Source organism: Solanum dulcamara, chromosome 7 (assembly GCF_947179165.1).
Source record: "Solanum dulcamara chromosome 7, daSolDulc1.2, whole genome shotgun sequence".
NCBI lineage: Eukaryota > Viridiplantae > Streptophyta > Magnoliopsida > Solanales > Solanaceae > Solanum > Solanum dulcamara.
The window spans coordinates 60972501-60980000 of record NC_077243.1 but is presented as its reverse complement, the minus strand read 5'-3'; positions in this window follow the sequence as shown (position 1 = coordinate 60980000).

The window sequence follows — 7500 nt, the reverse complement described above, 5'->3', positions numbered from 1 at the left end:
CATGGAGTCGTTTGCTTATGAATATATATATTTGATAGATTGGAGACTTTCTGAGGCATCGAAGAAAGGAAAGACATTGGTGGATTAACTTGCTTGACTTCAGTTCTTCGGTTGAGGTAGGTTATGGTTTTTATTCTATATCATAGATAGACTCTTAATAGTGATTGATATTCATTGAGTAATATGTGAAATTTACTACGCATTTAATTGTTGTGGTTTGGATGGTTGATATGTTGTTGTGATTGGTCTGAAATCCCGAGGCCATGAAATCCATAATCTTGAACTTGCCCTATCAAAAATGGGGCCTTGAATAAAGAAGGCTTGATGAAATATTGTTAATGAAGTGGAATGTAATCATAAGGAATGATAATTTAAATATATTTGGATCGGGTGTCACGTTCCGACACGGCATATTTGGATCGGGTGTCACGTTCCGACACGGTATATTTGGATCGGGTGTCACGTTCCGACACAGTATATTTGGATCGGGTGTCACGTTCCGGCACAGTAATATTAAAGGGAAATAAATTAAAATTATTTAATGCTACCCAATCTCCAAAAACTTATATTTCAAAGAGTGTGGTGTGGAGGCTTGAGTCCTCATGTGTGATCTTGATATTGTTGACCGGTTATGTAATTGTTTGTTGGTTGCCACCTGTTAAGTGTTGTTGTTGATTTCCCACTATTATTTTATGTATATTGATTTCTATTTTGAGTCGACCGATGATACCTACTCAGTACATGTTGTCTTGTACTGACCCCTACTTGTATCTTTCTTATTTTATTTTGTGGAGTGCAGCGAGTGTTCCACAGACTTCGACTCGACCTCAGCTCTAGTCAGTCTCAAGATCATCGGATTTCAGGGTGAGCTATCCTTCTAGCTCGTGATGAATTCTCCCGGTTATGACATGGTGTCTTTAGTCTTCGGACACATTTTGTTATTTGTTTATTTTAGTGTTTGATACTTCCAGACTTAGTTTTAGAAATTAGATGTCCTTAATGTGATGACTTTCAGATTTTGGGGAAAAATATATTTATTTGAGTTTCCGCGTTATTGTTATTAGTTGGGGTTTGTATCGTTGGTTCTCCCACCCAGAAGGTTAAGTGTGGGTGCCACTCACGACCCATTTTGGGTCGTGACAAACTTGGTATCAGAGCCTTAGGTTCATTGATCTCATCACACAAGGACAGGTCTAGTAGAGTCTTGCGGAACGGTACGGGGACGCCTTTACTTTTCTTCGAGAGGCTACAGGACTTTAGGAAAACTCCATTCCTTCTCTCTTTCGTGCTATTACTTGAATCCAATTGGTATCTAGGTGATACAAATTGGTATCTGACCTTCTTCACTTTACTTTCGCAGATGGTTAGAACTAGAGCAACAAGAGCACCTGAGCCAGCCGTTGGGGCTGTAGGCAGAGGAAGAGTAGCAATGAGAGGCCGTGGTAGAGGTCGTGGAAGAAAGCCCACCAGGGGCAGGGTCCAAACAACTGGGCCATCGAGGGAAAGAGCAGCGAGCCCTCCACTGGCTGATGAGGTAGTTAGAGATGATGTTGGGGTGGAGGAAGAGCAAGTTCATGAGAGAGAAGCACCACCCCAGCCTACTCCAGAGATGATCCACCAGGTTCTCACCTATCTTAGTGGGTTATCCGATCAGGGACAAGCTCCCCCAGCACCTCATATTCCAGGAGTTCAACATGCAGCTGTTATGGCTCCCCGCATAACTGCGTCTTTGGGGACAAGCATGTTTCCTCAATTGACTACAGGGCCGGTAATGACAAGTGACCAGCATGATCTCTTTGTTAAGTTCTTGAAGTTGAAACCCCCAGTCTTCAGGGGTACTGAATCTGAGGATGCCTATGATTTCCTTGTTGATTGTCATGAGCTGCTTCATAAAATGGATATAGTAGAGCGATTTGGTGTTGAGTTTGTGACATACCAGTTTCAAGGAGACGCCAAAATGTGGTGGCGGTCTCACGTGGAGTGCCGACCAGCAGAAGCACCATCTATGACCTGGGCAACCTTTTCTGATTGTTTTATGGAGAAGTATATTCCCCGGACCTTAAGAGACAGGAGGAGAGACGAGTTCCTGAATATAGAGCAGGGGAGGATGTCTGTTGCCGCTTATGAGGCCAAGTTTCGTGCCTTAGCCAGATATGCTACTCAGCTTTGCTTCAGTCCAGATGAGCGAATTCGCCGCTTTGTGAAGGGATTGAGGTCAGATTTGCGAATTCCAGCTTTACAGGTTGCTGCTTCAGCAAAATCCTTTCAGGAAGTGGTTGATTTTGTGATAGAGGTAGAGGGGGTGAAGCCAGATAACTTCAATAAAGAGACAACATTCAAGAAGTTTCGTAAAGGAGGTGAGTTTAGTGGTTCTTACTCCAGAGGGCAAAGTTCTGGAGATTATTCAATCCGTCCTATTCAGTCTTCATTGCAGGTTTCAGATGGAGGTCCGTTAAAGACTAGTCAGCCTTTTTCTAACTTTGGGGGTTATCTTCAGTCTTCTTCGTCTTCACAAAGGCCCACTCTTGACCCTAAGACTTGTTACGGATGTGGTGAGCCTGGACATATCAGAAAATATTGTCCAAGGCAGAGTCAGGCTTGGCATGATCAGGGTTATAGAGTCCCAGCAGTTAGAGGTGGAGGCGACGGCTATGGTAGGGGCCGTCATTCTGGAGGACGTGGTGGCCAAGGTCGTGGTGGTCGCCAGTCCGGCCGGGGTGGCGGGCAGGTTGGAACTACTGGAGTACAGCCCGGTAAGGGACATAGTCAGACAGGTGACAGAGCCCATTGTTATGCCTTCCCTGGGAGATCAGAGGCAGAGGCATCCGATGCTGTTATCACAGGTACTCTTCTGGTCTGCGATAGCTTGGCTTTCGTATTGTTTGATCCTGGTTCCACATTTTCTTATGTATCCCCCGCATTTGCTGATGGACTTGATTTATATTGTGACTTACTTGACATGCCTATTCGTGTTTCTACACCTGTTGGTGAGTCTGTGCTAGTTGAGAAAGTGTATAGGTCTTGTCTTGTGACTTTTGTGGGGAGCAGAACTTATGTAGATTTAATTATTCTGGAGATGGTTGACTTTGATGTAATCTTGGGTATGACTTGGCTATCTCCAAATTTTGCTATCTTAGACTGCAATGCTAAGACTGTGACATTAGCCAAGCCTGGGATGGATCAGTTGGTGTGGGAGGGTGACTATATTTCCACCCCAGTTCAGATTATCTCTTTTCTTCGTGCTAAGAGGTTGGTGAGTAAGGGTTGTTTAGCCTTCCTAGCACATCTTAGGGACGATAATTCTGAAGTGCCGACGATTGAATCTATCTCTATAGTTCGTGAGTTTATGGATGTTTTCCCCGCAGACTTACCTGGTATGCCACCTGATAGAGATATAGATTTTTGTATCGACTTAGATCCCGACACTCGCCCTATTTCTATTCCGCCTTATAGAATGGCCCCAGCTGAGTTGAGGGAGTTAAAGGCCCAACTTCAGGAGTTATTGGGTAAAGGTTTTATTAGACCGAGTGCCTCTCCTTGGGGTGCTCCAGTCTTATTTGTAAAGAAGAAGGATGGTAGCCTTCGTATGTGCATAGACTACAGGCAGCTGAACAAGGTGACTATTAAAAATAGGTATCCCCTTCCTCGCATTGATGACTTATTCGATCAGTTGGAGGGTGCTTGTGTTTTCTCAAAAATTGATTTGAGGTCTGGTTACCATCAACTAAAAATACGGGCAACAGATGTACCGAAGACGGCTTTCCGAACCAGGTATGGTCACTATGAATTCTTGGTAATGTCATTTGGGCTTACAAATGCGCCTGCTGCTTTCATGAGTCTGATGAATGGAATCTTTAAGCCATATTTGGACCTCTTTGTTATTGTTTTTATTGATGATATATTGATCTATTCAAAAAGCCAAAAAGAACATGAAGAGCATCTAAGAACTGTTCTGGGATTGTTAAGGGAGAAGAAGTTATATGCCAAATTCTCCAAGTGTGAGTTCTGGCTTGATTCAGTGTCTTTCTTAGGGCACGTGGTTTCTAAAGATGGAGTGATGGTGGATCCCCAGAAGATTGAAGCAGTGAAGAGTTGGGCAAGGCCCACTAATGTCTCAGAGGTAAGGAGTTTTATTGGTTTGGCTAGCTACTACCGCCGGTTCGTCAAGGGATTTTCTTCTATTGCTTCCCAGCTGACTAACCTGACGAAGCAGAAAGTTCCATTTGTATGGTCGGATGAGTGTGAAAGGAGCTTTCTGAAACTCAAGACCTTATTGACTACTGCACCAATTCTTGCCCTGCCAGTAGAAGGTAAGAATTTCATTGTTTATTGTGATGCATCATATTCTGGTTTAGGTGCAGTGCTAATGCAGGAGAAGAAGGTAATTGCCTATGCTTCAAGGCAATTAAAGGTGCATGAGCGTAATTATCCCACTCACGATTTAGAGTTGGCTGCGGTTGTATTTGCATTGAAGCAGTGGAGACATTATCTATATGGGGTAAAATGTGAAGTGTATACAGATCATCGCAGTTTACAACATGTATTCACTCAGAAAAACTTGAACTTGAGGCAGAGGAGGTGGATGGAATTGCTAAAGGATTATGATATCACTATTCTTTATCATCCAGGAAAAGCTAATGTAGTGGCTGATGCCTTGAGTAGAAAAGCAGGGAGCATGGGGAGTTTAGCTCATTTGCAGGTTTCGAGACGTCCATTGGCTAGAGAGGTTCAAACTCTGGCTAATGACTTTATGAGGCTAGAAGTAACTGAGAAGGGAGGATTTTTAGCCTGTATGGAGGCAAGATCTTCTTTCCTTGACAAGATTAAAGAAAAGCAATTTGAAGATGAGAAGCTGAGTCGAATTCGTGATATGGTCTTGCGGGGAGAGGCCAAGGAGGCCGTGATCGATGAGGAAGGCATCTTGAGGATTAAGGGGCGGGTATGTGTGCCCCGTATTGATAATTTAATTCAGACTATTCTTGCAGAGGCTCATAGTTCGAGGTACTCTATACATCCTGGTGCAACCAAGATGTATCGCGATCTGAGACAACATTATTGGTGGAGCAAAATGAAACGTGACATTGCTGATTTTGTTGCCCATTGTCCAAATTGTCAGCAGGTAAAATATGAACACCAAAGGCCTGGAGGGATACTGCAAAGAATGCCTATTCCTGAATGGAAGTGGGAAAGAATTGCAATGGATTTTGTGGTCGGACTTCCAAAGACATTGGGTAAGTTTGATTCTATATGGGTGATTGTTGACAGGTTAACTAAGTCTGCTCACTTCATTCCAGTCAAGGTGACTTATGATGCAGAGAAGTTAGCCAAACTCTATATCCGTGAGGTTGTTCGATTACATGGAGTTCCGATTTCTATCATATCAGATAGAGGTACACAATTTACTTCTAATTTTTGGAGGACCTTGCATGCTGAGTTAGGTACTCGATTGGATCTTAGTACTGCATTTCATCCTCAGACTGATGGGCAGTCTGAGAGGACAATTCAAGTGCTGGAGGATATGCTTCGTGCATGCGTGATAGATTTTGGTGGTCATTGGGATCAGTTCCTACCCCTGGCAGAGTTTTCGTATAATAATAGCTATCACTCGAGTATTGATATGGCTCCGTTTGAGGCGTTGTATGGGAGGAGATGTAGGTCTCCTATTGGTTGGTTTGATGCATTTGAGGTGAGACCTTGGGGAACTGATCTTTTGAGAGAATCGTTAGAGAAGGTGAAAATCATTCAGGAGAAGCTTCTAGCAGCTCAGAGCAGGCAGAAGGAGTATGCAGACCGAAAAGTCAGGGACATGGAGTTTATGGAGGGAGAACAAGTGTTGTTGAAGGTTTCACCCATGAAGGGTGTGGTGAGATTCGGTAAGCGAGGTAAGCTCAGTCCGAGGTATATTGGGCCGTTTGAAGTTCTTAAGCGTGTTGGAGAGGTGGCCTATGAATTGGCTTTACCTCCAGGTTTGTCTGGAGTGCACCCAGTGTTTCATGTGTCTATGCTAAAAAAATATCATGGTGATGGAAACTATATTATTCGGTGGGATTCGGTCTTGCTTGATGAGAATTTGTCTTATGAGGAGGAGCCTGTAGCTATTCTTGATAGGGAGGTCCGCAAGTTGAGGTCAAGAGAGATTGCTTCTGTGAAGGTTCAATGGAAGAATCGTCCAGTTGAGGAGTCCACTTGGGAGATTGAGGCTGACATGCGTGGGAAATATCCACATTTGTTCGTCGAGTCAGGTACCATTTTCTATCCTCACTCTTCTTTTGACCGTTCGAGGACGAACGGTAGGTAAATTGGTATCTGTTGTAACGACCCTTTAGGTCGTTTTGTATACTATGGCTTTGTATTTCATAAAAGACTCATCCCGTAAAATTTTAGTGGGTATTTTGGACTAATTGATAACTAAGGTTATTTAGTTGAGGGATAACTTTGGATAATTAATTTAGTTAGTGGGCTAGGTTGATAATTTATTTAATACTCTATACCAATTATTAAAATAAAAGGATAGGGTTTATAAATTGTAATACATAATTATTTTATAAAATAAAAACAAAAGAGAAAAGGAGGATACAGAAAACTTACCAGAGGCGGCTGGGCACAGAACACGACCAGATTGAAACTTCAAAAGGAATTGTTTCAATAGTGCAGGTATTCAATTGAATGGGTACACTTTGTGTTCGTATATTATATTTATATATAGAGGAAGTACTCATAATTCTTTGATTATAATTAGGGAAGATAAATAGATTAATAATGTTAGTGATAGCCATAAAGTAATAATGATTCAATTGCTGACAATTGTGATAAAACTATGTGTAATTGTTATTAAAATATTACTACTAAGGGGGAAAAAATGCCTTTTCCACCTTTGCTATTCTGTCTTAAGAAAGTGCAACGTATTTGTTTTATTGCTTCCCTTTTACGAGTTTAGTGGACAATGTAATGTAAGGAATTGGTGGCTAGGTAAGGTGAGGTAACTGAGGATGTAAGATGGTATAATGATTGGATAGTTATTGAAAACTTTGATAACATAACTGCTGATGATGTTTATGAAATTGGGATTTGGGCAGACCTTGTTTTGAGGGAATTAGGAGTTGAGGACTTATTTTTATTAAATTAAAATTTAATCTTAGGTTTGAAATTTAGAAAATATGAAAGTTAACATGTTATTTGGCTTCAACATTAGGAAATTCAATTATAAATTTGGGTGAGTCTTTGGGTCTAGGCTAGACATATAACGATATGGGTGTCCATGGAGTCGTTTGCTTATGAATATATATATTTGATAGATTGGAGACTTTCTGAGGCATCGAAGAAAGGAAAGACATTGGTGGATTAACTTGCTTGACTTCAGTTCTTCGGTTGAGGTAGGTTATGGTTTTTATTCTATATCATAGATAGACTCTTAATAGTGATTGATATTCATTGAGTAATATGTGAAATTTACTACGCATTTAATTGTTGTGGTTTGGATGGTTGATATGTTGTTGTGAT